The sequence below is a fragment of the Triticum aestivum genome, chromosome 6B (assembly GCF_018294505.1).
Source record: "Triticum aestivum cultivar Chinese Spring chromosome 6B, IWGSC CS RefSeq v2.1, whole genome shotgun sequence".
NCBI lineage: Eukaryota > Viridiplantae > Streptophyta > Magnoliopsida > Poales > Poaceae > Triticum > Triticum aestivum.
The window spans coordinates 514,098,896-514,110,810 of NC_057810.1; the positions used below are offsets into that span (position 1 = coordinate 514,098,896).

Here is an 11,915-nt window from a genome sequence, read left to right on the forward strand (position 1 = left end):
TGTTGTCGACAAACTGGTACATACTTGACTGTCGGGCTACTCTTTCCGCTTCTTCTTGCTCTTCGGGAAGTTCTCCTGTCTGAAGAAAACGGACAATCTGCTGTGCCCACGCTGCAGCTTTCGGCTCGACAACAAGGACTAAAGGCACATCTGCTGCTGCGGGAACATCCGCTTCTACGGCGAGAACCTGCGGCTCAGCCGGAGCTTGACGTTCCCCGGCAAGCTTGCCAGAGCAAAACTTGTCGGGAGCGTCTGCTTCAACGGAACAAACCCTAGGGCTTGCCGGAGCAGACTGCTCCTCAGCACCGTTGGTGTTGATCTTGGGGACCTTCTTGGCGGCGGCTTCGGGGAGCTCTGCCGGAAAATAGTCACCAGAAATCAACTTCCTCTTCTTGCACTGTCCAGTTGATGGTGTTACAGACGGTTGAGTCAGTTTGAGCACAAAGATCCCTGGTTCCACAGGTAACTTAAGTGCGGCGCACTTCGGCAGGCCATCGGCAATATCGTTCTGAGCTCTTGGAACATGTTCCATCTGTAGGCCGTCAAAGTGCTCTTCTAACTTTCTCACTTCATCAACGTAAGCTTCCATCAACGGACTCTGATAATTCTTGTTCACTTGGCGGACGACAAGCTGCGAGTCACCCCTGACAATGAGCTTCTTGATCCCAAGGTCTGCTGCGATCCTGAGACCGGCAAGCAAACCTTCATACTCTGCGGTATTGTTTGTTGCTTGCTCCTTGGGGAAGTGCATCTGGACTACGTACTTGAGGTGCTCTCCGGTGGGCGCAACAAGTAGCACGCCCGCACGGGCGCCTTGCAGCGAGAAGGCACCATCAAAGTACATCAGCCACTCTTTGCTTGCTTCCTGGACGGGGATGCTCGTTTCTGAAATTTCTTCATCTGGTGTTGGCGTCCACTCTGCTATGAATTCTGCCAATGCTCTGCTTTGGATAGTTGAAGTGCTCTCAAACTTGAGGCCAAAGCTTGACAGTTCCAGTGCCCACTCGACAATCCTGCCTGTTGCTTCTGGATTCTGCAGTATCCTATTCAGCGGAAAACGAGTGACAACTGTGATCTCATGTGCTTGGAAGTAATGGCGCAGCTTTCTCGAGGCCATGAGAAGGTCGAAAAGCAATTTCTGCACACTAGAGTACCTTGACCTAGCCCCCTGCAGAAGGGAACTGACAAAGTAAACTGGGCGCTGCACCATTCTCTTCTGTATCTCCTCATGCGCCTGCGCAGATCCATATTTGTCGGGACCAGAGCTTGTCGGTGAAGTCCCCTGCTTGTCGCTGGATGCATCTGCCGTGGTCGCTGGCTCATCATCCGCCTCCCTCTCCGCCACTATCGCAGCACTAACCACTTGATTGGTTGCCGCTATATACAGCAACAACTTCTCTTGTGGCTTAGGTGCGACAAGTGTTGGAGTGGAGGACAGGTATCTCTTTAAGTCCTGCAGCGCAACCTCCGCTTCCGGAGTCCATTTCATTGGACCTGCCTTTTTCAATATTTTGAAAAACGGCAGGGCGCGCTCAGCAGACCTAGAGATAAACCTGCTGAGAGCAACCACGCAACCGGCAAGTCTTCGTACATCCTTGACGCGCTTTGGTGCTTCAATTTACTCAATGGCCTTGATCTTGTCTGCCGTTGGAGGGTAATCCAGGAGCAGTTGAGCTCGTGCCGAAGCTTCTGCTGGAGTGGTGGGCGGCAGTGGGGAACGGTGCGAGGAGCGGGATATGCTCGGACTTCTAACTATGTTAGAAGGAGCAGTATCCCGTCCAGGCGACCGTGTCTCGCTCATGCCAGCATGTTGGCATGCATGCTGGTCTTGAGCACCCCGAGATCCACCAGCTTGATCTTGGTCCAACGAACGTATGGTACCGTGAGTACCATGACGCTGTCGGTCCCGCGCCTCCTGATATGGGCGCGGTGCATGTACGGACGCCGAGGTCTGCGCAGCCTTGTCCTTGGACCTGGCAGCACCGTGAGCTCCCTCGTCGACGCCCGTTCTTCCGCCGGCGTCTACCCCACCACCTGTTTGCTCCGGTGGCGGTGGGATTGACGCGGACGGAGCAGCCACCTCCGAAGCCTTCTTCTTCGGTGGCATGTCGATGAAGAAGATGAAGATCTAGCTCGTGTGAACGCCGGATCAGGTTCACACAGCCTCGACGCCCCCTACCTGGCGCGCCAAAGATGTCGGGGAGGCTGACCCACGAACACCTATGGGACCGGCGGACCGAGCCCCTTTCGGTTCGGCGGGGGGCGGAGATCGCACGAAGAGCGGATCGAGGCGAAGCACACGAGCAGTTTACCCAGCTTCGGAGCTCTCCGGAGAGATAATACTCCTACTGCTGCATGTCTGAGTGTATTGAGTTCTTGCTCGGGAGCGCTGAGTGCTACAGTACACGCTAGCTGCTAACGAGACCGAGCGTGAGTGTTTTCTGTCTTCCAACCCCCCTCTACGTTGCGCATGGGCCTCCTTTTATATGCTCAAGGGGTCACCGACAGGCGGCAACATAGACAAGGGTAAAAATGGAAAAGAATTGCGGTTGGTACAACTACTTGTACAGTGTATCGTACCTAACCCTGACGGCAGGGGACAAAGGCATTAAATGCCCGTCTGCGTCGCCCAAACAGTGCGAAAAGGGACCGCCAGGGGCGCCACCGCTCGCCACGATGGCAATCTTGTCAGCGTCGCTCGCCACCTCGCACCGCTGGCTGCACAGCCTCTTGCCACGCGCGCCTGGAAAGGTCCCAGGGCGACACGTTGGTGTATGTGTTGGAGCGCGGGTACAGAGTGGTAGCTTGCCGCGGCAAGCGCCTTGCCGCGGTCGTTGTCTTGTCGCGTCCGGAAGCTTGTCGCTCACCGGGCCTTGTCGGGACGCGTGGCGCGTCGCGGCAAGTTCCTTGAGATGCCTTGGTTGGCCTTCCCGGCAAGCTCCTCTTGCCGGGGCCTTGTCTCCTTGGCTTGAATACTTTGTTCTTGAATGGCTCCAAAGGAACCATGGAGGACTTTGGCGGTCACCCGGCAAGCCTTGCTGTGGGGTGCTGCGACTGCCCGTACACAAGTTCGGGATACTAGGGTACCCCTACTCTAGTACACCGACACAAGGCCAAAAATTATATATATAATTACGATCATGATGAACAAGATGCATATGATAAAACTTTTGATGAAATTCCAATTTCAACCGATTGTAGTTCCATGATCCCATATCATCACATAGCCTAAACCATGTCAATGCATTTCCCTTCAAAGATAAAGGGAATACTTTCTTCTTGATAACATCCTCGGGCATACCTGCAAGCTTAAATAATCCACAAACTTCATCCACATAGATTAGGTGCAAATCGGGATGCAATGTTCCATCCCCTGTAAAAGGATTAGCTAGCAGTTTCTCTACCATACCCGAAGGAATTTCAGAGTAAACATTTTAAGTAGGTTCAGTAGGTTGAGGAGCAACCCTTTGCTCTACTGGTCGGGGTGAAGATACCCCGAACAAGCCCCTCAAAGGATTAATTTCCATAGTAACAAGTGACAGTAAATTTCAGCACACTATATAAATTTTTCCTCACCAAGTTGCACTTACCAAAGGATCTTCACTCCCCGGCAACGGCGCCAGAAAAGAGTCTTGATGACCCACAAGTGTAAATGATCTATCATAGTCCTTTTGATAAGTAAGAGTGTCGAACCCAACGAGGAGCAAAAGGAAATGACAAGCGGTTTTCAGTAAGGTATTCGCTGCAAGCACTGAAATTATCGATAACAGATAGTTTTGTGATAAGGTAATTTGTAACGGGTAACAAGTAATGAAAGTAAACAAGTTGCAGCAAGATGGCCCAATCCTTTTTTAGCAAAGGACAAGCCTGGACAAACTCTTATTTAGGACAGTATAACCAAGCCTAAAGCGAGATCTCTCGCTTCCTCAGCGTTTCCAGCCTTCAGATTCGCGTCAGATTAGTTTTTGGCCGTCAGATATTCCTCTAAGCCGCAGTTAACCGCGATCTGGGCTGGCTGTCCTAATAGGCCGCTATTCTGGAATCTTTTTCGAAGGCCTGTGGTTAATTGGGCTTCTACACGCAGGCCATTTAGCTAGAAACTGGTCCGACGCTCCGTTGGGAAAAACTGTTCGCTCAAACAGGAGGAAACAGATCAATGGGGGCGCTGCGACGCGGGCTATCCGCGATGGGATCCAGCGTCTGCTGGTCTTCTTAGTGGATCGAGCCGAGGCGCTCAAGGAGATCCAATGGAGTGTGGCCTTCTCGGTGGATCCAGCTGAGACGCGCGAGAGCATCTTCCTAGGGTTTGAAGTTGGTGACCGAGGAGGAGGCGGCGCCAGCGATGGCGCGCAAGCCGTGCACGAGGCCACGACGACTCCACAAAGACGGCTCTCCATTCTTCCCGACCCGCGACCGCGTGCTCTCCGAGCTCCAACACCTTCGCTCCACGCTCGCCGCGTCGCTGCCCTCCACATCACCATGGCGATGATGTGAGTTTCGCCACTCTCAAGCCTTTTTTCCGTCCCCTCTCCTATTGCCTCGTTGTCAGCTGCGAGCCAATCTTCCCTCCTTCCTAGCTCTCATCCTCCACTAATTCGTCATCTGCTCTTAGAATCTATTATGATTTATGGTGTTCTCTCTACTCCAAAATGAATGCAGTTCTCGGATTCGAGGTGGGTTGTGCTTGGTGCCTAGATGGGTTGGTTCTGCTCGGTTGTAAGGTGGGTCATCAAAAGTATAAAGCAACATTAGTATTTTCCAGTTCTTATGCAAAACTGTGACTATCGGAATTGTAAATCTGAAAATTTTCTCAATAGAATTTGTCTTTTGTGTCGACTGGATGCAAGAATGTTGTTTATTTAGCTCATAAAGTGTTTGCTTCATGTTCCTAAACTTGGCCTGAATAGATGTTGGTCATTGTATTTAAAGAGGTGTACACTAATTGTTGGACAAAGCTCTTTCCATTTTCTATGAAAATTCAACCTTTTGCTTAGCCCAGTGTATCATATTGACTGCGCAAGAGATGTACCTTACATTCAGTATTAAACTATTAATAATAGTGCACACTCAAACCTTGCCGTTGATGGTTGCCGCTGCTATAGACTTAGCATTCTCCGCATAATATTCTCCTCCCTGCATATACGTAGCACTGAATTTCTCGGTTGAGCAATTATTTACGAGAGAAAGATTAAAGCCCGAGTGTAGTCATTTTGATATATAGCGGTCTTTGCATAAGCTCTGCCTGAAGTCCAATCGATCAGTATGTTTTCTTCCTATTTTTGGAACCATTTGTAAGTTGATTCAGTTTGGAGAATATATCCTACGTGAGGAAGATGATATTTCAAGTGCCAAATGAAGACAATAACTAATAAGATGGCTTTTATTTTGATTGTATAGGTCAGCAAATGCAGCAGTTGGTGTGATCGCAGAAACAAATGCTGAAAAAGCACTCGAGGTTCTTACTTCTAAACAAGGCTCAAACGTGGTGCTTAATTCTGCAGATCTGATTTACTGTTGTTTGATATATTATTCTCTTTGCAAATGTTGTGAGATATGTGTGGCGTTAATCTTCTGATGCCCTACATTTTCCCTTTCCCTCTCTTTACCTACAAACATTTATATAAAAACTTAGAGGTGGAACTTGGGAGTGTTTAAAAGACTGGCATCTAATATCTTGGATGCATGATTGTGTATTACACCATGTTTATCCTGGTCATGTTCTCCTATTTTGAACTCCAGCCTTGAACTTGAATGCCAGAGTCCATCGCTACTTGTTGTCCCTAGACGAGAGGTCGTCCAAGATGGCGGCAATGCCGGCTGTTCCTTCCCCTGTGGTGGCGGCCAAATGTGCCCCCCTTCTAGGTGAGATCTGCACCTCATCTCTCTGTCTCTCAAGCCCTAATCAACGTTGTGGCAGCGACGGCCACCACAGACGACATGCCATCCTCTCACTTCTAGGCAACGAGGCGGCGGTGCCTGCGCCCCCAAAACAAATCCATATGCGAGCAGATCGTCTCAGTGCTGCCTCCACCTGAGCAACACCTACAAATTCGTTCAAGGCCCCATCTGGTTGTTATATTGGGCAGAGAAAAAAACATAGCCTACAGGTTCGACTCTTAAATCCAATGGTTCGTCTTCATATTTCTAATAGGATGGATTGACACTATTATTTTGCTACATCTATGGAAGTAAGTGAAACTATCCTCGTGTGTGATTCTCTGCAAAATATTCTCCCTGCATATATGTAGCACTAATTTGTAGGTCAAGCAAATCATATACTAGAGAGAGATTAAAGCATAAGTTTATTCATGTTGCAGGATAGCGATCTTTGCATAAGCACTGCCTGAAAGCCAGTTGATCAGTATGTTCTCTTGCTATACCATCTTTGATTAGTATACTTTGTTTGATAATATTTTCCTTTCTATGATGAGATCTGTTGACTAGGTTTGTTATCTCCATAGGTATCTATGTAAATATGGCAACGTGATGTTTAGTATTGCAAACTGAACTTCATATTTATATCTTTTATTTGTGGTGGACTGTATTACAATTAAGTCTTAACAACCTGAACATGATAGCTATGTCATATTCTTTGCTCTCTCCCCGTGGTGGAATCCAAGTTAACTTCTAGGGCACTTGTAGGTGAGGGAGATGATGGCAGGCTTTTGTTCCCCTTCTATTGAGACTTTTTCTCTCCAGGAACAGCATCAATACCACATGCCCACAATCTGCTCTTGTTTGGAGGTGGGCCCTACATCAGCATTTTGCTGCCCTATACATTGTTTGATTTTGTTTGACCAATTCCTTTTTTCTCTATTTTCCTTGACTAATCATCATGCATTTGGTTATGGATATGTGTGGGCATCTACAATTAAGAAGCAATCTCGCTTCACGGTTGTGGAATTGTTCTCATTAGTTTAGTGGAACATGTCTTGGCCTCCATACTATTACAATCTTAATCCAATGGGACTCCATACTTTGGCATTCAATCTTCTTACATCAGATCTGGTGCAGGCATCATCTATTGAGGCTTTGCATTCCCTGTCAATGAGTACATCCGGTGTCAACCATTTGCTTTGCTCCGATAACACATGTCGCTCACTCCACGATCTAATAGTTCTGTATTTTGTGGAGCCAATTAAATCTCTGTGTTCAGTTATAGTTGTAAAACAGTAGTGCATGGTTAAGTTGTATGAGCATATCACATTGGCCTCTCCCTAGAAGCAAGCACATCTTTCTGACTGTGAGGTGTACTTGGCTTTCTCTTACAAAATTTAAAAAATGGACACATCCTATAAGCTAATGTAGGTATGTTAATATTTTAATAAATAATTGTACAAATAGAACCAAAGTTCAGCTACAACTAGGCTTTTATTAACTATATTGCTTTGCTTTTGTTTAATTGGGTTCTTTTGTTGTTGAATATAAAAGATTTAAGTTTTCTCTTCTCCTTTCCTTCCATAAAAATAATCCATCATATGCATACTTCTCTCTAAGCCTTCTCTTGCAGATAATGCCTCTCTTCTAATGGAGCCAGAGGATAGTATTCCATTCTTCGATGAAATATAGCCTATTGAGAGAGTTGTCTTTCGGGCATGTTGTAGCTTTTGGCTGTTTATATATGTTGATTTATAATTCTTTCCTGGTGTTCACAGATAATTGATTTGTTACATATTTTCCAAGACACTAATTATGTGGATTATTAACTTTTTTTATTAGTGTGGAACATGTGTGTCTTTGTCTACACAAACATAACTTTATTTTCACAAGTCCATGCATTACAAAAGTTCTTAGCATCAAGTGAAAAAAATAGACGGGCGCAGCAACGCACGCCATCAATGATCTAGTATAGAGAAAAGTGCTACCAAGGACACATGGGAATTATCGTCGAGCTAGTTTTCATCACGCTCATATGATTCGCGTTCGTTACTTTGATAATTTGGTATGTGGGTGGACTGGTGCTTGGGTACTACCTTTTCTTGGACAAGCATCCCACTTATTGATTAACCCCTATTGCAAGCATCCGCAACTACAAAAGAAGTATTAAGATAAACCTAACCATAGCATGAAACATATGGATCCAAATCAGCCCCTTACGAAACAACTCATAAACTAGGGTTTAAGATTCTATCACTCTAGCAACCCATCATCTACTTATTACTTCCCAATGCCTTCCTCTAGGCCCAAACAATGGTGAAGTGTCATGTAGTCGACGTTCACATAACACCGCTAGAGGAAAGACAACATACATCTCATCAAAATATCGAACGAATACCAAATTCACATGACTACTTATAGCAAGACTTCTCCCGTGTCCTCAGGAACAAACATAACTACTCACAAATCATATTCATGTTCATAATTAGAGGGGTATTAATATGCAACTAGATCTGAACATATAATCTTCCACCGAATAAACCAACTAGCATCAACTACAAGGAGTAATTAACACTACTAGCAACCCACAGGTACCAATCTAAGGTTCTGAGACAAAGATTGGATACAAGAGATGAACTAGGGTTTGAGAGGAGATGGTGCTGGTGAAGATGTTGATGGAGATTGACCCCCTCCTGATGAGAGAATCGATGGTGATGACGATGGTGATGATTTCCCCCTCCCGGAGGGATGTTTCCCCGGCAGAACAGCTCTGCCGGGGCCCTAGATTGGTTCCGCCAAGGTTCCGCCTCGTGGCGGCGGTGTCTCGTCACGAAAGCTTGCTTCTGATTTTTTCCAAGGTAAAAGACTTCATATAGCAGAAGATGGGCACCAGAGGCCTGCCAGGTGGCCCATGAGGCATGGGGCGCGCCCAGGGGCGTAGGGCGCGCCCCTCACCCTCGTGGACGGTGGGTGGCCCCCTCTGGTATTTTCTTCACTCAGTATTTTTTATTAATTCCAAAAATAACTTCTATGGAGTTTCATGACTTTTGGAGTTGTGCAGAATAGGTCTCTAATATTTGCTCCTTTTCCAGCCCAGAATTTCACCTGCTGGCATTCTCCCTCTTCGTGTAAACCTTGTAAAATAAGAGAGAATAGACATAAGTATTGTGACATAACGTGTAATAACAGCCCATAATGCAATAAATATTGATATAAAAGCATGATGCAAAATGGACGTATCAGTACTTCATGCGCTCACGAGAGCCTTTGGCTTTCTCGCGTTTCTTTGTGAATTGAGCTTTGAGGTCAATCATCATTTTCTTGAACTTTTGCAAATCAGCAACAGTGAGACTTGCCATGTGTTTCTTGAACTGCGCCTTCTCATAGTCAATCTTGTTCTTCAGCTCAACAATTTTTTGAGCTATAGCTAGCTCCTTTGCAATGTTGCCTTGGAATGTGACACTTATGTCAATGGGCAGCTACATATCATCAATGGTAATAGTAGGATCTTCAAACCATTCATCAATGAAGTTATTCAAGATATCTGCGTCAAAGAAAGGCAGATCCTTGAAGATCTCAGCTTCTTGCTTGCTCTTGATCAGCATTTCTAGAGCATCATCAGCAAGGTCTTCATCACTGGACATGTCAATAATATTTTATTCATTCCTCAGAATGCTAGCTGGCGTCAGATCATGCCCAGAGATCTTCATGGGCTTCGGCATCTTGGTTCTCTTGGAGATACGAGACTGATCTTCAGACTACACACTGGATTCAGGAAGTGCAGTATTCACAGGCTTCACTCTTGAAGCTTTTGGTGCAGCAGGAGGTTTTGAAGCCTTAGACTTCTTCTTTGGCTTCGGGGACTCAGGAGCATCTTTAGAATCAGCTTCTTCAGCAGATTGTTCCACTGTGGCCCTTTGTGGAGCAATATGGGATAGGATCCCATGAAGCCATTGAAGGGGCCAATCCTATTCCCTTTGGCTTCACAAGTGCCATCAGACCTTGGAGAAGATGGCCCTGGGTTGAAGTTGAGTCCAAAGGCCTTTTTGTTCTTGGATGCAGTCTCCTTTGCAGATAATCTTCATGACACCATCTAAGACTAGATGCGTCGACATCTTCAGGTTGGGGGCCTCAGACCATGCAAGGACAGAATTCCTATGCAATGGCTTCAGCCTTAGTTGCAGGCTGCAGCTTCTTATATGGAATGTCACCCCATGGCCGCTTGATGGCATTCTTCTCAGCATATTCAGGAGTCACGAAGCGATAATTGAACCACTGCTCTGCCCAATATTTTCAAATCCATTAGATCCTAGATTTGCGCTGACCATAAGATTCTTCTGGATCAGAATTGTATAGCTCATAGAGATCTGGGGGAAAATCCAGAGCAGTATTTCCATGGCGCTGCCTACCACCCTTCTTGGAAGATTTGTTAGAAGCCATTGGTGGCAACCTTAAAGGCTTCACAACAGAGTTTGGCTTCAATCTACTTGTCAGGCAAGAACTGACTTCAGGTGAGTCAATATGCCGCTGTAAGAACTCTGCAAATGAATGCAGACTATGAGAACCAAGGGATTCCCCCATGGACATGTACTTGTGACAGCATTAGAGATGCGAGGGAAGGGGAAGAGGTCATATGCATTCTCAGAAGATTTTGAAGATAAATCAGTTTGAAGACATTGACCTCATAGCGCGAATACATTCACTTATTTGAACTGAGTTGGTTCCAGATTTGTACGAATCCATGAATAAGTACAAGTGAGGAATCTAACTAGTTTGAGGCATAAGTGAATATACTTGCAAGTTATGAGATGCAGAAATAGAAAGAGTAGATCTGGAAGTGTAGGAACTACTTTTGGAAGGAGTTGGCAGATTCAACGGATCAAACAGGTGGTAAAAAGTGAGTTTTAATTACCGCACGAAGAACTGCTGGACGAGGCGATGTGGATGCCGAGCAGTCCAATCTCCCGTGCCCTAACTTGGCGGTGGAAGACACCTACGGCAACGGCGGAGAAGACGAGGTCTGTGGCCGGCGTGAAGACGACGTCAGAGCAGTTGTGGCAGCTAAGCGCTTCGACTCCGGCGGCGATGGAAGCTAGCGGTGGCGCTAGGGTTCGAGCAAGACGGCAAGGTGGGAGAAGGGATAATGACTGCCTGGGTGGAAGAATTTATAAGGAGGAGGGCGGCGCAGCGCAATTATGCAGGTGCCCCTGGAGGTTCATATCTGGATGACACATGGCAGGCATGCAACTTATTGTGAGTTGAGCCATGTTCCCACGAGTGCCTGGATTGTCGGGTGGTCGTTCTAGCTTCTCTGATTTTTAGGCAAAAGAGATAGAGCATTAAAAGCTATTTTAAATGTGTGTCTCTGTATCTTCAGCTGACAAGGACATAGTGAGGACATTCGACACGAGTCAACAGAATGCATATGACTAGATAGAGAGAATTTGAGGGAGTAGCACAGATGGGCTTAGGGTCCGATCACATTCACTTAGGTCAAAAAATAGCAACTTTGAAGACATAGCTATAAGTGAATACTGTAGAGGACAGAACACACACACACACACACACACACACACACACACACACATATATATATATATATATATATATATATATCATTGAAGATAAATCAACATTGTGAAGATATAAAACTTGAAGATAAAACAATGTTGAAGACAATCCAAATATGAAGGTAATGCAATCATGACGCCAAATGAAAATCTTCAAGAAAGTGTGGAGGTGGTGTTACCACCGTATAGGAAATATTAGACCCAGACACAACGCACAATTATCGTGGCGCTCCGAAGTCAAATTCCACATTAATGTATTCACACTCAGAGGGTAAGTCTTCATTGATTGAAGAAATACGTTACTTTGTGTGTTGCACATCTAAGTCATCAACATGCATAAGCGTTAGGATGTGTGTCCATTCACTGGACATCCGAGGATTCTAGGATATTTAGCTCACACCTCAGCTTGCAAAAACTTTTCTCATCCAAGGGCTTTGTGAAGATATCTGCCAATTGCTCTTCAGTGTT

The 11,915-nt window shown here is 46.0% G+C and overlaps 1 long non-coding RNA gene across 3 annotated transcripts; it reads left to right on the forward strand.

Moving 5' to 3' along the window:
* Window positions 1-4,148: 4,148 nt before the first annotated feature.
* On the forward strand, window positions 4,149-7,726 carry LOC123137726 (uncharacterized). 3 transcript variants are annotated; one of them, XR_006468478.1, is made up of 4 exons: window positions 4,149-4,490; window positions 4,660-4,721; window positions 5,398-6,361; window positions 6,643-7,726. It is a non-coding gene; the product is annotated as an uncharacterized lncRNA (long non-coding RNA). The 3 variants fall into 3 exon arrangements; XR_006468479.1 differs by having other exon boundaries at window positions 5,398-5,455; window positions 5,759-7,726; XR_006468477.1 differs by having other exon boundaries at window positions 5,398-7,726.
* The last annotated feature ends 4,189 nt before the right edge of the window (window positions 7,727-11,915 follow it).